Here is an 18,427-nt window from a genome sequence, read left to right as displayed (position 1 = left end):
CACTGTCTGACAGATGTTGCACTGTGATGAGATCTTTGTGGCATTAAGTCCACCGGGCTTCAGTAGTCCAGCACATGTTTAGATAAATTGTGTAACTCCCTGCAGTGCCCCAGGATGTGGTGATGGCTGCCAACTTGGAAGGCTTTAAGAGGGGAGTGGACATGTTCATGGAGGAGAGGGCTATCCATGGCTACTAGTCAAAATGAATGCTAGTCATGATGCATACCTATTCTTTCTAGTATCAGAGGAGCATGCCTATTATATTAAATGCCGTAGAACATAGGCAGGGCAATGCTGCTGCGGTGGTCTTGTTTGTGGGCTTCCTAGAGGCACCTGGTTGGCCACTGTGTAAACAAACTGCTGGACTTGATGGGCCTTGGTCTGATCTAGCATGGCTTTTCTTATGTTCTTATGCTTTTATATTTCACATAGCAGGTGGCGAAAAAGACCTTTCTCAGCCCGAGCCCCTGGAGAGCTGCTGCCAGTCAGAGTAGCGAATGCTCGGCTAGATGGACCAAGGGTCTGACTTGATGTGACAACTTTGCATGTTCCCGGAAGGGGGCCTCTTTGTGGCCGGCCCACCTTGGGTGTGTGGAAGAAGGGACCGCCTCAGCAATGTGGACGATGCCTCCAGAGTTTTATTCAGTCGTTTCTGGACTTCCCACTGTTATGCCACCTTTCCTTCGAAGAGCTCAGGGCAGTGTGCACAGTTCCCACCTCCTCTGAAGGAGCTAGAAACTGATCTGTGTGGGCAGCATCTCCCAGGCACCCAAAGACCACCATTTGGACACAGAACAAAGTTAACCAGCAGGCAGAGACATCTGGGCAGTTTAACTGTCTCTCTGCTTTATTTATAACCTGCTTTCAAGGAGCCACAAAATGCTGGATGCGGCAGCCTTTTGCTTCATGCTGAGACGGTGCTTTTTGTACCACCTTACATCAAACCCTGATGCAGACAAATTATTCTGTTTGGAAATGCATCAAACGCTGCCTTCAAAATGTAATGCCTCATGCCTGCATGATGTACCTCTGCATTCTTTTCAGGCCGTCACAGAGTCATTAGACTTTAATGTTGTGATTGATGAGCCTGCCGCCACCAACAGTTGCAGAAAGTTTGTGGGGCGTGTGTCTGCTGTGTGTGTATGAGAGAGAGACAGAGAGAAGAATGATTTGCATATACCATATTGGTAGGGTTGCCAGGTCCCTCTTCAGGAGGATTTTGGGGCGGAGCCTGAGGAGGGCGGGGTTTGGGCAGGGACTTCAATGCCATAGAGTCCAACTGCCAAAGCAGCCATTTTCTCCGGAGGAACTGATCTCTATCGGCTGGAGATCAGTTGTAATAGCGGGAGACCTCCAGCCACTGCCTGGAGGTTGGCAACCCTAAGGGCGCGGTTTGGGGGAGGGACTTCAATGCCATAGAGTCCAATTGCCAAAGTGGCTATTTTCTCCAAGTGGACTGATCTCTATCAGCTGAGGATCAGTTGTAATAGCAGGAGATCACCAGCTACTACCTGGAGGTTGGCAACCCTACATATTGGTGAGGGTTTATCTTTTAAGGGACTTTCAGATATTCTCGGGCTCCTATACTTTTTTTTTAAAAGGAGGGCATAGTAGGCTTCTGTCATTAGGCAAACTCCAGGTAACTTACTCCATAGGCGAAGTGATGTTTGTCTGCAGTTAGGATTGGTGGAGAGGGCTATTGTGCCTTTAAGAGGTATTTAAATCAAAGCATTCACCAAGAAGGTCTTTCCCCACTTGCAGTGTGTGGAGGGGGGGGAGGTACATGTGATATAACTTTTGTGCAGCTCTTGGGCTTGCAAATTTAGTTGGAAGTACAGTGCGGTCAAACAGGAAAACTACCGCACACATTCCTAACCGATACATTCACCTCGCTTGCTAATCTGAAATGGATGCCTCTCTGACAACCATGATTAGTGCACTTCTTAAATTTGGAAAACCAAACTACAAATTGCAAAGGCTCAATAAAATTTTTTATTTACTTCATTTAAACCTAGGGTTGCCAGGTCCCTCTTTGCCACCAGTGGGAGGTTTTTGGGGCAGAGCCTGAGGAGGGCGAGGTTTGAGGAGGAAAGCGACTTCAATGCCATAAGAGTCCAATTGCCAAAAGCGGGCGTTTTCTCCAGGGGAACTGATCTATATTGGCTGGAGATCAGTTGTAATAGCAGGAGATCTCCAGCCACCACCTATAGCAGCCCTATTTAAACCCCACCTTTCTCCTCAGTAGGGACCTGAAGGGGCTTATATAGTTCTTCTTTTTTCCATTTTATCCTTATAACAACCCCGTGAGGTAGCTCACAATGGGTAGCCATGTTAGTCTGTCTGTAGCAGTAGAAAAGAACAAGCGTCCGGTAGCACCTAAAAGACTAACAAAATTTCTGGCAGGGTATGACCTTTCATGAGTCACAGCTCACTTCCTCAGATACAGCAAGATTGTGAGTCCATCTGTCCTTAAGTAGAGAAGAGTGAATTCAGACACCCCATGGCAAGAGCATGTAAATGTCAATAGCCGATAAATGACAACAGCAGGCATTATTGGATTGTGAAGTAGGTTAGGCTGAGAGCAGGTGACAAGCCCAAGGTCACCTAGCGATAGAGTTGCCCAGTTATCCCCTGGCAACTGGTGGGTGGGAGAGTTACTGGCAGTGAAGAGAGGCCTAGGACAGTGTTGCCAGATGTGCTGCAATGTCACTTCTGGGGCACACCAGAAGTGACATCATCGCATCATTGCATCACTGGCAACACAGGGATGCTCTGGGATTTGGGCAAAAACTTCATGGTAGAAGTCATTTTTACCATAGGTGGTGTGCGTGATGCCAGCCTAGGCTTCCCTTTGCTGCCAGTAAGTTAGGGTTGCCAGGTTCCTCTTTGCCACCCGAGGGAGGTTTTTTGGGCGAAGCCTGTGGAGGGTGGGGCTTGGAGGGGGAGGGACTTTAATGCCACTGAGTCCAATTGCCAAAGCGTCCATTTTCTCCAGGTGAACTGATCTCTATCGGCTGGAGTTCATTCGTAATAGCAGGAGATCTCCAGCTAGTATCTGGAGGTTGGCAACCCTATTTCCTGGGATCTTGCAGCAACAGGGCTCCTCAAAAAAAAAAAAAAGTTGGCAGCCCTTCCTGCAAAGACAGCTGGGTTCACCCATGTCCCAATCCCGTGTTCACAAAACTCACAGTTTATTTTAAAAGATCGTTATGATTCGGTGAAGTGTCTGTGGCAGCTCTTGGGTAGGAAGAAGAGAACATGCAATTCTGGATTTGAAGGGTGGTTATGTGTCAGGGAGGAAAGGATGCCAACTTGTTTCTATCCAGGACATTCTTATTAACGGTAGCTGGTCAAGTTGACTGTCCCCAGCGGAGTCCTTAACGACCAGGAGGAAACGCAGCAGCCCGGTGTGTGGCTGATGGGTGACCTGGAGCACCCAGTGGTGGGCAGCAACACGCAGCCCTTTAATGAGATCCTGTCTGAGGAGGATTCGCCGGCAGAGCGGGAGAGAGAGGGAGAGAGACAGCTGCAGCTCTCGCTGTGGGGGAGAATTAATCCCATGCAAAATGAATTAGCTATGCACGCTGAAACAGGCGACTGCAGTCACATCACGGCAAAAGAGTCAGTGACTTTGTACTTACAAGGTTTTGGATTCCTCTCCCCACCCCCTTCCATGAATCTGGGGGATTTGGAAGAACACTGAAGGAAACAGCTGGTATCTGTCTTCATGGAAGTCTTGAGTTTCTTGAAACCTGAAGCTACCTTCTACAGCATCGTGGGCCAAGTTCCAACTAGGCTTCTGTAATACCCCCCAGCCATTATTTACAGGTGCACAAAACACTTGCCTCATGCCAGGGACCTTGTTTGTCACTGTCCCCACCCGGTTTTTTATTAGTAAGACTTGGCGCCCTCATACACCCACTCCAGATAGCTTTGCGTTCCATCCACACCTCTTACACAGTCCTCTGGCCCATCCCCTTTGCCCAAAATGCCATCTGGCCATTCTTCACGGTCTTTCTGAGACAGGCCTAGCAGCTCTGAGAAGCAGGGTTATGTCTGGTTTTCAAAAGCCCATGGCGGGCCACTGTCCAGTAGGGTTGCCAACCTCCAGGTACTAACTGGAGATCTGCTATTACAACTGATCTCCAGCCAGTAGAGATCAGTTCCCCTGGAGAAAAATGGCCGCTTTGGCAATTGGGTTCTATGGCATTGAAGTCCCTCCCCTCCCCAAACCCCGCCCTCCACAGGCTCCGCCCCAAAAATCGAGGTATCGTAGTGTGAGGAACGGACCAGTCTCTCTGTGTCTCTCTCTAACTTACCTCTCAGTAGGCTTGCCAAGCCCCTCAGCTCCACCGGACAAAACTCTGTGATTTCCATAGGTAAACCCGGAAGTGACATGTGTGGAGCGTGTGTGCCTGCGCGGCCGCTGGGCACGTAACCACTGTGCCCGCTGGCCTTCAGCTGGCCGGCAGACAACCCAGTGGATTGGCAGGATTTTACCCGCCACCACCGGGCACCTGGCAACCCTACCTCTCAGGGATGTTCTGAGAACAAAATGAAGGAGCAGGAACTCCTTGGAGGAAGAACAGCTTTAAAACACTGTGGTGTTGAACCGCCCTGCTTCAGTTAGCTATTAACTCAGGGGTAAGAAATGTTAAGATTTGTCGGGAGGAGTGAAACTGATACCAGTTTCTCCTCTCTGATGTGGGGTACAAGATAAACAACTCCTTGTCCCCCACAAAAAAAAAAAAAACACCTCTTTAAGAAGAATCTGAACTCCAGAGTCTAAAATCCAGCCTCAAACTGAGGAGCACAATTTCCCCAAAGCATTTGGGACCCTTTGATTGTGACAATGCTTTTGTGGCCCAGTTATTTCGTACCTCAACAGAAGCTGCAGTCTCTTGAAATTCTGGCCTCGGCATTGGTGCGGAGGATGTTTTGTTTTTTTGGAAAATTTGGCTCGAAGAGTGAATGAATAATTAATACATTCAAATGTCACAAAATTATCATTTCCCCTCCCCAACCGAAACTGCATAATTCACCCTCGTATCAAAGGTACACTTCTTCTTCTTCCTACACATTCTAATTAAAACAAAAGACTGAGTATGGGGGAAAAGGAGGGGACCGGTAATGTTGATTTTACATTTGGCTGACAAAAGAGAACGAGGGTGGGGGAGAACTTGCAATACAGCCACGGGCAGTGAGTACGGATTGATTAATGCTCAATAGAACTTGTTGCCATTAATTCCCATTAACCTAAAATCTCCGTAGTTCACTTTCAACTGCCTGGCTTCCTCTTATTTTAATGAAAATTCACTATTGAGACTCTGAGATGCATCTTGCACTTTCTAATAGCTGCATGGATGGGAAAATTCCTCCGGGTCCCGCTTCCCGTCATTACCGCTTTGTGAAAGAGAGGAAAGATGCCTGTGATAAATGCCTCTCAAGAAAGTTTTAAGGGATAGGAGTCACCTCTGGATCCGTACATCACCGCCTACTGTGTTGTGGAGCAGAAAAACAAGCCTTTTCCTGTAGTAGTAGAAGAAGAAGAGTTGGTTTTTATATGCCGACTTTCTCTACCACTTAAGGAAGAATCAGTCCGGCTTACAATCACCTTCCCTTTCCCTCCCCACAACAGACACCCTGTGAGGTAGGCTGTGAGAGAGCTCTAAGAGACCTGTGACTAGCCCAAGGTCTCCCAGCTGGCTTCATGTGGAGGAGTGGGGAATCACACCCAGTTCTCCAGATTAGAGTCCACCGCTCTTAACCACTACAGCACACTGTACCCCAGAAACATAACAGTTGTGATGTACAGTGTGATTCAAACCAAAGGCTCAAGCTATTCTTCTTTCTCAATGACAATCCTTCATTTCTGGTAACTTCTCCTTTGTAAATCTCTATCCCTGTTTTTGGAGGTGCCTATACTTTAAAATATTATATTTGTATCTGGCTTTTCAGTCCAGAAGCCACAGAGGACCAAAAAAATAAAAAATAAATAAAAAAAATACACTTGATAAATAAAGTTCTATAGATATGCTTTTTGGTGGTAAAAAGTGCTGCCAAGTAGCTGCCAACTTATGGTGACCTCATAGGGTTTTCAAGGCAAGAGATGAACAGAGGTAGTTTGCTGTTGCCTCCGCCTCTGCATAGCCATCCTAGACTTCCTTGGTGGTCTCTCCTCCAAAATACTAACCAGGGTCAACTCTGCTTAGCTTCTAAGATCTGACAAGCTCAGGCTAGCCTGGGCCATCCAGGTCAGGGCATATGTGCTTTGTAGGGAAGGGGATTCTGGAGCAAAATACAGGGACAACAGAGGGGCGCTGCTTCCTGCCCTCCTTCCATTGATTCCATCGTTGAAATTTGCAAACTAGAAGGGAGGCAGCTGTTAGATGGAGTGTGATTTAAGCGAAGTGAAAGGGTCAGTTATTCTTTGCAGATATCTCCTTCCCCAGAGTCCCTGGAGGTTAAACCTCTAAGTGAGAGGCTTGCCACATCTTGTATGTGGTGCACCTGCATGATCGTACATGTGTGTGCATGAGCGCAAAGGTGCCAGGCAATGTGTGCCACATTATTTTGTGCACTGCAGCAGCTGAGGTGTATTTTGAAATGTTGATGCCATAATGTAGAACATTTCTGTATGTGTGTTTAAGCAAATGAAGGACGTAAGATCACACCAAAGATCCATCCTGCAACCTGTTTCCCGCAGGTGGCCTACAAGCAGCGGTGCAGCATCCAACCAGTTGCTCTGGAAAGTCAATAAACAGGACATAGAAGCCAAGGCCTCTCCATGATGTGGCTTTCTAGCACTGGTATTCAGAGGTTCACTGCCTCTGGATATGGAGGTTCTCCTTAGTCACCATGGCTATTAGTCATTGATGGATGTATCCTACATGAATCTGTCTAATGATTTTTTTCTAGCCAGCTGTGCTGGACCGGTGGCCATCACAACATCCACTGCTCTGGCGGGGAATTCCAAAATTTATTTGCTCGTTGAGTAAAGACGTATTTCGTTTTGTCCATCCTGAATCTATTGTCCATCAAATTCATTGGTGACCCCTGATGGCTGGTATTGTGAAAGAAGTTCTCACTTTCTCCATGTCTCTCCCCCCCCGCACATTATTTTATAAATCTCTATTGTACCTTTGAAAATAAGGTGGGTACATGTGAACAGGTGAAGCTGCCTTTTACTGAGTCAGACCATTTGCCTCTCAAGGTCAGTATTGTCAGCTTAGACTTGCCGTGTCTCTTCAAGGAAGGTCTCAGATGGAGGTCTTTGACAAAACCAACTCCCTGATCCTTTTTAAAACTGGAGGTGTTGGGGATTAAACCTGGGACCTGCTGCAAGCCAAGAAGATGCTCTATCTGTGAGCTATAGCCCTTCCCCAATTTCCTTTTTTGCAGTTGTGCTGTGTTGTTGAAACTCTCTCCCAAGTTACGTTGACTTTGTTCCATCATGGTGCCAGCATTTGAGCCAGCATGGTGTAGTGGTTAAGAGTGGCAGACTCTAATCTGGAAAACCAGGTTTGATTCTCCACACCTCCACATGGAGCTTGCTGGGTGACCTTGGGCCAGTCACAGTTCTCTCAGAACTCTCTCAGCCCCACCTACCTCATAAGTTGCCTGTTATGGAGAGGGAGGGAAGGGAAGGCAATTGTAAACTGCTTGGAGACTCCTTACAGTAGAGAAAAGCAGTGTATAAAAAACAACTCTTCTTCTTTGCCCTGGCCAAATTCTGTCTTGGTGCCTTGCTTTCCTAATTTTATATATACTGTGCTGCTGTTTGAATTACATTGTGAAATGTTGCTTCTGTGGTTTAAACTCCTAATATTTTTGTATCTTGAGTGAATGCCCACAGGGTGGAAAATGTGGCACTCTGATCTTTTAAATAAACATTTGACTGGAAGTCCCTCTGAGTCCAATGAATGCCAAATAGGCTGGCAAAAGACTGCAGTCTTTTATTTAGGACAGGGGGCTGCTCTTGCCACCAGGTCTGTGTTGTAACCTTTCTTCCCCTTGCCTTATCAAACTCCCAGTTTATTCCATTGGAATCTGTAGCACGAAGAATGGCTGTGCTGTTGGCTGCCGACAGGCAGTGAAGATGAGCCTGGGGTGGGTGAGTCATAGGCTCAGTATCCTGTCGCTCCCAGGAGCTATTGATATTATTGGATTGAGAGGATGATCTCTCTTCTAGAACAATGCTGTCGCTTGAGCAGACATACCGAGTGAGATAGTGTTCAGGGCTTGCTGCTGTGCTGTGTTATTGGGAGGTAAAAGAGGGACAGCAAAGCATGGGTAATGGAAAAAGGGGCTCGTAAGTAAGTAAGGCCTACACTTGCAATGGACTCTCTCTGGACTGAATGGTTTTATGGGAGCCCCATTTAAGTGGCAACATTTAGTTCAAATGCAAAGGCCCCAGACTCCCCCGCCCGCACCAACGTCCAGCTCTGATAGCATTGCAGACTAGGGTTGCCAACCTCCAGGTAGTAGAGGAGATCTCCTGCTATTACAACTGATCTCCAGCCGATAGAGATCAGTTTACCTGGAGAAAACGACCGCTTTGGCAATTGGACTCTATGGCATTGAAGTCCCTCCCCTCCCCAAACCCTGCCCTCCTCAGGCTCCGCCCCAAAAACCTCCCGCCCTTGGCGAAGAGGGACCTGGCAACCCTACCGCAGACTACTTGCAAGCTTTCCTGCCTCTAGAAATCACTCATGAGATCTGATTTCCTCTTTTTCAGTTATGATTGCCAAAAGATTGCCTGGATAAAATCAGTAGCAATAATATGGCAAAGAAAAGCCAGGTTACATGGACATCAAAAATTCGAAGTGTGTAGAAAACATAGTTGGAACAGATTTAGCTATTGTAGCATTCCCCTCCCAAAAAAAAAAAAAAACCCTATAACTTCACAGGTCTTTTATGCATGGGTTGTTTCCATCGTGGTCACATACACACACACCGACAACTTCGGGACTTTGTTTTCATTATGCACATTTTCTCTGACCTTTAGAAGTCGCCTCGCTCTCCCCTCGCATTTCCCCCGCATTTTCTGGATGCTGTTATAGCCCAAGTTTAAAGTCTGCCTCGATCCCAAATCCGGTGCATACTTGTCAATTTGGGTTTTCTCCCCATTCTCGCTTCTCCCTCCCATTTGTCTTTCCCCTTCATCCAACCTCCGCTCCAGCTGGAATACTATGAGGCTGCTTATTTGGTCAGTTTCATGGTGAGTGTCGGTCAGTTTCAGACCCCCTGTGCTGAGTGGACTGGGAATGTGACTGCAAATACTGTGCCTGGAGAGAGCAGCATATCCAAAGGAAACAACCCATGAAAGGTCACAATGTATAACCCAAAGCAGGGATGCAACAAGAAAGGGGTCCTCAACCCACGGGTGCCATAACATCAGCTGACACCTTTTTTGGTGTCCACCAAGTGTTTATAGAAAGTGAGTGCGGCCAGATGAGGCTCTTATCCAGCGGGGCTTCTGATCTGTCACTGTAGAGCTGATTGGCTATTGTTTCAGCAGCAGTTGCCACCATAATGTTGGTTTTATTCTCTCTCACCCCGCTTTCACAAGCTCTGTGAATGTGGCTCTGCATCCTAAGGTTTGCCAATCCCCAGGTGGTTACTATATAGACAACAGCACGTGGCTCTTGAGAAAACAAATTTACTTAACTAGATAATCTCACAGTATAGACAGCAAATAATAAGCTATATACATATTATTGAAAAATAACATAAATTGCCCCTTAGGGTTATAACATCACCCAAGTCTGGATAGTGCGTCTTGCAGCGGGTTAAGTCACCCTTCACTTCCTAGTGGGTTACTGCACCCTTAGCGTCCTTCTGGGTCTCTTCACCCTTCTGGCAAATCCAATCCAAATGAAAGTGGCAAGCAATCCAAATAATAGGTTCCCTTGTATATCAAAGGTAGGCAGCCACCGTCCAGTTCAAGGGAAACAAAATGGCGAACGGAACAAAAGAAGACGACCCCTCTAGATACTTGGCCGTTTCGCAGCTTGTGGCTTATTCAGTTAGATTTCTTGAGTTACAAGTGGGCAAATTGCCTCACATTAGAGAGGAACATGACCCCTGTGGGTTCTCTATGCCTCTGGGAGAACCCACAGGGGTCATGTTCCTCTCTAATGTGAGGCAATTTGCCCACTTGTAACTCAAGAAATCTAACTGAAGAAGCCACAAGCTGCGAAATGGCCAAGTATCTAGAGGGGTCGTCTTCTTTTGTTCCGTTCGCCATTTTGTTTCCCTTGAACTGGACGGCGGCTGCCTACCTTTGATATACAAGGGAACCTATTATTTGGATTGCTTGCCACTTTCATTTGGATTGGATTTGCCAGAAGGGTGAAGAGACCCACAAGGACACTAAGGGTGCAGTAACCCACTAGGAAGTGAAGGGTGACTTAACCCGCTGCAAGACGCACTATCCGGACTTGGGTGATGTTATAACCCTAAGGGGCAATTTATGTTATTTTTCAATAATATGTATATAGCTTATTATTTGCTGTCTATACTGTGAGATTATCTAGTTAAGTAAATTTGTTTTCTCAAGAGCCACGTGCTGTTGTCTATATAGTAACCCCCAGGTGGTGGCTGGAGATCACCTGCTATTACAACTGATCTCCAGCCGATAGAGATCCGTTCACCTGGAGAAAATGGCCGCTTTGGCAATTTGACTCTAAGGCATTGAAGTCCCTTACCCTCCCCAAACCCTGCCCTCCTCAGGCTCTGCCCCAAAAACCTCCCGCCAGTTGCGAAGAGGGGCCTGACAACCCTATGCATCCTGCAGCAGCCAATTTGTGGTTGCGCCCACCACCCTGTGTCAGGATTCCAAAAGAAGGCTCAGAAAGGTTGGAGACCCCTCAGTTAACATTAATTAATGAAATTATATGCTTAAAATGGTTTGATAAACTGGGCCACTGACTTAAAAAAAAAGCCATTTTTAATATAAATGCTTTAAATTCCAGGAGTAGCAGGCTCCTTCTTTTAGAGGAGGTGTTTCTTTCTTTGCCCTCTCAGATTGGAAGGTATGCCTCTTCTGCAGTGGTCTCCTGTGACTATATGCAGGCATCAGCTGAATGGAAAGAGTAGTCTTTTTTCTTCTTCTTCTTCAGGTCATATGCAAATTTATGATATTTATCAGCTGAAAGGGTTTTTTCCCCTTAAACTGAATGAAAGTCCTAGTCAGCTGCCAATGTTCTGGCAGACTCTGTTCTGTTCAGGGAAAACTGGTGACAAGTTTGACGTTTGGTAGGACAGCATGACTAGGCATGTTGTTCTACCCATGGCAGCAGAGATCTAAGTGGGAGGCAAAGTTACTAACCTCCAGGTGGGGCCTAGAATTCTCCCAGAATTACAAAGAAGCTCCAGGTGACAGAGAGATCAGTCCCCTTAAAAGGAATGGCAGCTTTGGAAGGTGGACTCCATGGCATCATGTTGCCCCTGAGCTAGGGTTGCCAGGTCCCTCTTTGCAACCGGCAGGAGGTTTTTGGGGTGGAGCTTGAGGGGTTCAGGGAGGGGAGACTCCAATGCCATAGTCCAATTGCCAAAGCAGCCAATCTCTATTGGCTGGAGATCAGTTGTAATAGCAGGAGATCTCCAGCTTGTACCTGAAGGCTGGCAACCCTACCCTGAGTGCTTGTCCATCTCCAAAGTCCACCTTTCCCAGGGACCACCCCCAAATTTCCCAGAAATTCCAAAGCTGGAGCTGGCAACCAGACTGGAAGGTGCAGAGTGGAGATGGTAAAACGGGGGGAGTGGGGATGGTCAGAGAGAGTGGAGGGAAGACAGATTCTTCATCCTTCCCCTGCATTTCAAACACAACGGGCCTTTATCATGTACAGTACTAGTTCCAGGTTTTAGTGGCCCCTGGGTAAAATGACCTCCAGAGCTGCACCCTGTATACACATACACAACCTCCCATAGGGTTGCCAGCCACAGCCAACAACCCCCCCCCATGAGGAATTGGGGGACAGGGACAGGCACATAGGCATGTGACTTCACTTTCTGTCCAAAACTGGTAGGGATGGCATGACATCAGGGCAATGCTCTAGTTTGGGGTGAATTGAAGAAGAGTTGGTTTTTATATGCCGACTTTCTCTAACACTTAAGACAGAATCAAGCCGGCTTACAATCACCTTCCCTTCCCCACAACAGACACCCTGTGAGGTAGGTGGGGCTGAGAGAGTGTAACTAGCCCCAGGTCACCCAGCTGGCTTCATGTGGAGGAGTGGGAAACCAACCCAGTTCACCAGATTAGCCTCCGCCGCTCATGTGGAAGAGTGAGGAATGAAACCCTGTTCTCCAGATCAGAGTCCACCACGCCAAACCACCCCTCTTAACCACTACACCCCACTGGCTGTCACTTGAGAATCATCCTGACATCATTATGTCACTTCCGGTTTTGGGCTGGAAGTGATGACGCACACTCAGTCCGATCCGAAAATGTTGGGAGCTTCCACAAAATGTTAGGAGCTTCCAAGCCAAGCTTCAGAGAGGCAGCTGTTTCCAAAGGGGTATGTATTCCCTGCAGAAACAAAGATGATGCCTCCTAGGCTCTTCTGGAGGACCTCATATTCCATTGATGTGGAAGAAAGCCAGAAATTGTTCTTTGCTTTAATGAGGTGCTGCTTTCAGCAAGAAGCAAGTGGTTGCCAAAAATATACTGGAGGGTGCCATGGCACGGCACCCACAGGGGCACCATGTTGGGGATCACTGCTGCAAACTAAGCATTCACACTAGCCCTGAGCCCCTGAGCATAGTAACAATAAAGCTTGGCAGCTCCTAATATTTTGTGGAAGCTCCTTGTTCAATGGACAGTTCCTGTAGCCTTAATGCAAAAAGAGAACAAAAAGATCTGTAACTCAGGTTTATTGTTTTTGGAAGGGAGGATTGAACACCTCTTCCCATGTAATTGAGGCAGAAAGAAATGTTGCAGAAATCCCAGCCTGATATACAAAAGCACAGACACTCTTTCAGATCAAACGCATTTCACTGAATAAGTTTTTAACAAGAGATTTCGAGCAGCTGTTGGTGGTAAACATCACTCGCAATATTTAATTGAGTGGTGCCAAAGTTGCCAGGAGAGGAAACTGGCTATTTTCTGTCATGACAACAAACACCCATCTGCCTGCAATGGCGGCGGTTGTTGTAATACCTGAACATGTCAAAATTCTCCAGAGAATTTTTTAACAGCCAGCAAAACAATCTGTATGTATTGTATTACTTGGAGAAAAACATGATGCCTCTGCAAATGGGAGAACTTGCTTCTTTTGAGCTGTGTGTGTGGGGGGGGGCACAGCTGTGGATATTTGAGGATAGCCCAAGAGTGGCAGAGATTTTACACTTTGTGCCAAGGATCATTGCACATTACCCACACATAAGCTGGGCGGCATTTGCATTAATGCGCACAACCACTGGCCTGCAAACTGTTTTGCGAGCATTTTGCATTTTTTTTTCATTTCATTTATTTGTCCATTGATTAAAAAAAAAATGGGTTCCGCTTTTTGAGCTGGCAGGCCTATAAGTCAGCTAGCGGTAGAAATGGTTTAAATGTATATACTTTGCAGGAGATAAAGCAAACAATGGCCTCATCGCATCAGCAAGTCCAGCAGAGGAAAACAACCTGCGAAAGCAGATGGCAGCTAAGGAACAAACTCAAATTAATTGGACTCAAATCCAAAAGAGCCGTCTGAGCTAGAACACCTGCAGTCCAGGAAGGAGAGGGCTGAGTGGACCTTCCTGGCCAGGGAGATCCACTGTGTCTGGGCCACCACTGAGAAATACCCCGTCGTATTTTTTGGTCATACCGTCTACCATTGTGTGGCAGTTTCTGCTCTCTGCCTGTAATTCTGGTTTCCTTCTAGGATTATATCCTTGTTTTCAGACCTTTTGAAAGCCTTTCTATTGCCATGCTCTAATCATGCTACCAAATTAATATATTTTTTTTCCTGGTTTGTGAGAGAAATAATAGGGATCTGCAGTTTTCCAGTGGGAGTTGCCAACTCTGGACTGCAAAATTCCTGGAGGTTTGGGGGCCGTGCCTGGGGAGGTTAGGGTTCAGGGAGGGGAGGGAGCTCAGCATGGATGTAATAGCATACTGTCTAGGGTTGCCAACCTCCAGGTACTAGCTGGAGATCTCCTGCTATTACAACTGATCTCCTGCCGATAGAGATCAGTTCACCTGGAGAAAATAGCCGCTTTGGCAATTGGACTCTATGGCATTGAAGTCCCTCCCCTCCCCAAACCTCGCCCTCTTCAGGCTCTGCCCCCAAAATCTCCCGCTGGTAATGAAGAGGCACCTGGAAACCCTACCTACCAGTGGCAAAGAGGGACCTGGCAACCCTAACTGGGGCCCAGTAAGGGATGATCCACATCTTGTGCAAGGTGGGTGGGAGCCAGCACTGATGCAGGAAGTCAGCTGCCCAAACCCCAGACAGGGCAGGCACAGGTGGTGGAAGGAGCCTGCTTTTCTTCTTCCCCCCTCCTTCCCCACCTGTGAGGCTCACTGTCCCAGGGCAACGGACCCTGTTGTCCATTGGCTAAGATTGCCTCTGCCAGTGGGCCTCACTCTGTTCCTCCAGCAAAACTAGAATTGTGTAGGGAGAGGAAGGGAAGAGGATGGTTGTGGGTTGCAACAGCAGGAATCTGCAGGAATCCTCACCTCCTCTTCTGAAAACTTAAATGTCCTTAAGCCTTTGCAACTGTGTGGCGAAAGGGTTCAGCCACTTTCCCCAAACCCAGTTCATCCACTTGGACTTGCAGTCCCTGCTCCCCGTCTCCCTACCCTGTCCCATGAAACATGATGGAGGGAAGGAAAGAGATGCTTGGATGTAATTTCTAGTCTGTCCCTGTGATTCTCTCCTCACCCCCACTCCCAATTACTGGCTTCCAGTAGCTGCCGTCCCATCCCCGCCAAATCTCTGCTTCTGTTGCTAATAAATTTACCCCTGGCTCATCGTCTGAGACAATTGCCATTAAGAGAACAGTTCCAGGCAGCCTTTGGTGCTCTTTCTCTGCTTTTTGGATCCATTTCCAGCAAGGTCGTTCCCCCCCCCCTGCCCCCGCCGCATCTTCTCTTGTCTACACCTTTGTCTGTTGATCTCTCAATGGCCCTGCTGGTTTCCATCAAGACGGACTATGAGCTGGTTTGCTTTTCATCCCCCTTTTCTAAATGACTTTTAAATTATTCTGGGAGCAACACGAGATCACATGGGTTTCTGGGCTCAAATCAGCCTGGAATTGGGCTCCTCTTCTGGGGGAAACTGATATGCCCAGGGTGTTGACTAGTTCACACTGCATGAAAAGGGGCAAACTCCAGGCTTGCCACAGAGTGTATGCAGTACAGGGAGCTGCTATCAAATGGGCCTATAGGATGCATGTGTTTGGGAACACATATTTGCTTTAAGTATGTATTGAAAACATCTTACGTATACATCTAAATGTGAGATATGGTATAAAGTCCACTGACACAGAAGGCTCTAAAAGGAGAGAAGACCAATTTATGCAGCTTCTGGGCTCCTTCACCTGATTCCAAAAATTCTCCGGAAACCATTTGAACCCTCACTCAAAACAAGATTGAGTCCAACAATCCATGCCCCCCACACACGCACACCATACCAAATATATTGCTGGACCAAACACTGACAGGTATGCCTGGCAGTCATTTTCTTTGTAAAAATCCATTTGGATCAGCTGCCCTCTGTACAAAAGTTCTCTTTCAAAATTAAGGGGAACTTCTTGTTATGCCTTTAGGGAGGGAAAGGATCAGTACTGGAGGCAGTAGTGGTTAGGGTTGCCAACCTCCAGGTACTAGCTGGAGATCTGCTATTACCACTGATCTCCAGCCAATAGAGATCAGTTCACCTGGAGAAAATGGCTGCTTTGGGAATTGGACTCTATGGTATTGACATCCCTCCCCTTTTCAAACCCCACCCTCCTCAGGCTCCACCCCCAAAATCTCCAGGTATTTCCAAACCTGGAGCAGGCAACCCTAGCTATTAACCAAAAAAGATAAATGCAACAACATCCATGTTACAAGAAGGTACTGAGGCTAAAGCTGTATGCTACAGAAGCAAATGTTAAAGAAAGCAGCCTCAATCATGCAGAAAGCTGGGATGTGGGGATCTGGTTTTGCTGTACTTTCAAAACCTGCAAAACCTGTTTAAGCTGTTTGACCAGCTCTGTGCTATGGGTGCATTTTACCTTGTCCGAAGGGACAGAGATCTTTGATCCTCATCACAAATGTTTTGGCCCCGAGATAATCAGATGTCTTGAATTATTGTAAAGAGAAGGTGCAAATGTTGAGGGGAAATTGGAACCCTCAACCAAACCTTCTAGTCTGTTTGGACAAGGATATTCAAAATCCTCCGGTTGCCTTTAGCAGTTTATTGGGACTTGATGTCATTCATTTTTCTCCTTTGGCCACTGGAGTACATTTTGTTTTCTTTCTGGAAGCTGCAGTGGCTGAAAAATGTCTTGCCAACTGCAGCTGTCATTGTCTCCCCCCCTTCATTCTTAAGACCTGAAAAGCATGAAAGAGTTTGTTGAGTGTTTTTTTTTTGGGGGGGGGCGTATTTTTTAAGCTGTGCTTTCTATTTAGAAGGTGGATTTTCTTCTGACAGGTCCCTTTTGGCAATTCTAGGGATCTAATGAGAAGGAAGAAGGCTACTTCCTGCATCACGGCCTCTGTTTTAAGGTGACCATCTAGTGAAAACAACATCGGCTTCTATCCTGGATTTTTAAAAAATATCTGCATTTCTCTGCAGCTGGAGCAACAGCAGTCATATTAGAGGCTGCAGACTTCTAAAAACAGGCGGTAAACAAACTAACCACAACACTTTAGGAAATGGTCTGCAACAATTTGGGTGCGCTATCCCAGATTCTATTTTAAGCCAGGGAATGCATTTTGTGCATCGTTTAAAAGCAGGTTTGTGCATTGCAGGGAAGTTCTCTTATATATATAAAAAAGAACAAACAAAGCAGGACTGGGACGAGGTTATCCTAGAAGGAGATTATCCTTGAAGAACCGAGAGGTAAAAAAGAGAAATGCTAGGGGATAGAAAAAGAAGAATGCAAATGTAGAGGAGATAGTCTAAAAACACTGGGTTCACAGAGAGAAGCCGGCCCAAAGGCATTGGCTGGTTTCATTCAAATTGATATGTGAAATTCAGGCCCATGACCACTGCTTCTTGGCCCTCATTGGCCCCTTAGGATTGCCAGGTTAGGATGCTGCAGTGACGGTAGAAGCCACAACCAGACGGGCAGCATCCCTGTTGAAATGGCAGCTCCAGACCAAACAACCCTCCTGTATTTAATTTATTTTAAATATTTTATCCTTTAAACCACCCTGTTTATGGTCTCCATTCCTTGCCAGCATATTTCCTTCTTGCCCATGGGCTATAGCCCCACGTATGGTTTTGCCCCAGTGCTACTTTCTCCTTGGCTGCTCTCTTCTTCCACTTGATTTTCCATCAACCATGGTTTCCTCAAAAGCAAACTTGTCAGGCCATTGACTTATTTTCCCACTTCCTTTAGCCACTGAGTTTCAACCATCTACTGCAGCAGGTCTCTACACGCTTCCGCATTACATCCTTACCTTATCTTGTGAAGTTCCTTTGTAACCTTACCTTCTCTCTCTTTCTTTCTCTCGGCCCTTTTCTACAAGCCTCATTCTCCACCTACTCCTCTTTCACGTTTCTTTCTCTCAGGTTTCTCACCCCCCCATCCTTCAGCCCCCTCATCTCTGAGTTACCTTAGCTTCCCTGTGTACCAAGACTTTGGAGGCAGTGTTGTACACTGGCTAGAGTGTGGAAGTGGGTCTTGAAAGACCTGGGTTGGTATTCTCGCTCAGTCATGAAGCTCAATGGGTGATCATGGGCCAGTCTCTCTCTCTCAGCCTAACTTACCTCACAGGGTCCTTGAATGGATAAAATGGAAGAAAGGGGAAGCATACACACTGCCCTGAACTCCTTGGAGGAAAGATGGGATAAAAACCAAGAGATAGATTTTCGGCCTTCGGAGAGCCATGGTGTAGTGGTTAAGAGCGGTGGTTTGGAGCAGTGGACTCTGATCTGGAGAACCAGGTTTGATTCCCCACTCCTCCACATGAGCAGCGGAGGCTAATCTGGGGAACTGGATTTGTTTTCCCACTCCTACACGTGAAGCCAGCTGGGTGACCTTGGGCCAGTCACAGCTCTCTTAGGGCTCTCTCAGCCCCAACTACCTCACAGGGTGTTTGTTGCAGGAAAGGGAAGGGAAGGTGATTGTAAGCCGGTTTGATTCTTCCTGAAGTGGTAGAGAAAGTCGGCATTTAAAAACCAACTCTTCTTCTTCTCTCCTCCCCCATCCCCCAACAAACGGACAATTTCCCCTCCACTCAAAAGCTGGACTGCAAACCAGTTGTCTTCCCTGAGCAACT

The sequence above is a fragment of the Euleptes europaea genome, chromosome 13 (genome assembly GCF_029931775.1).
Source record: "Euleptes europaea isolate rEulEur1 chromosome 13, rEulEur1.hap1, whole genome shotgun sequence".
NCBI classification, from domain to species: Eukaryota; Metazoa; Chordata; class Lepidosauria; order Squamata; family Sphaerodactylidae; genus Euleptes; species Euleptes europaea.
This window is presented reverse-complemented; position numbering follows the sequence as displayed.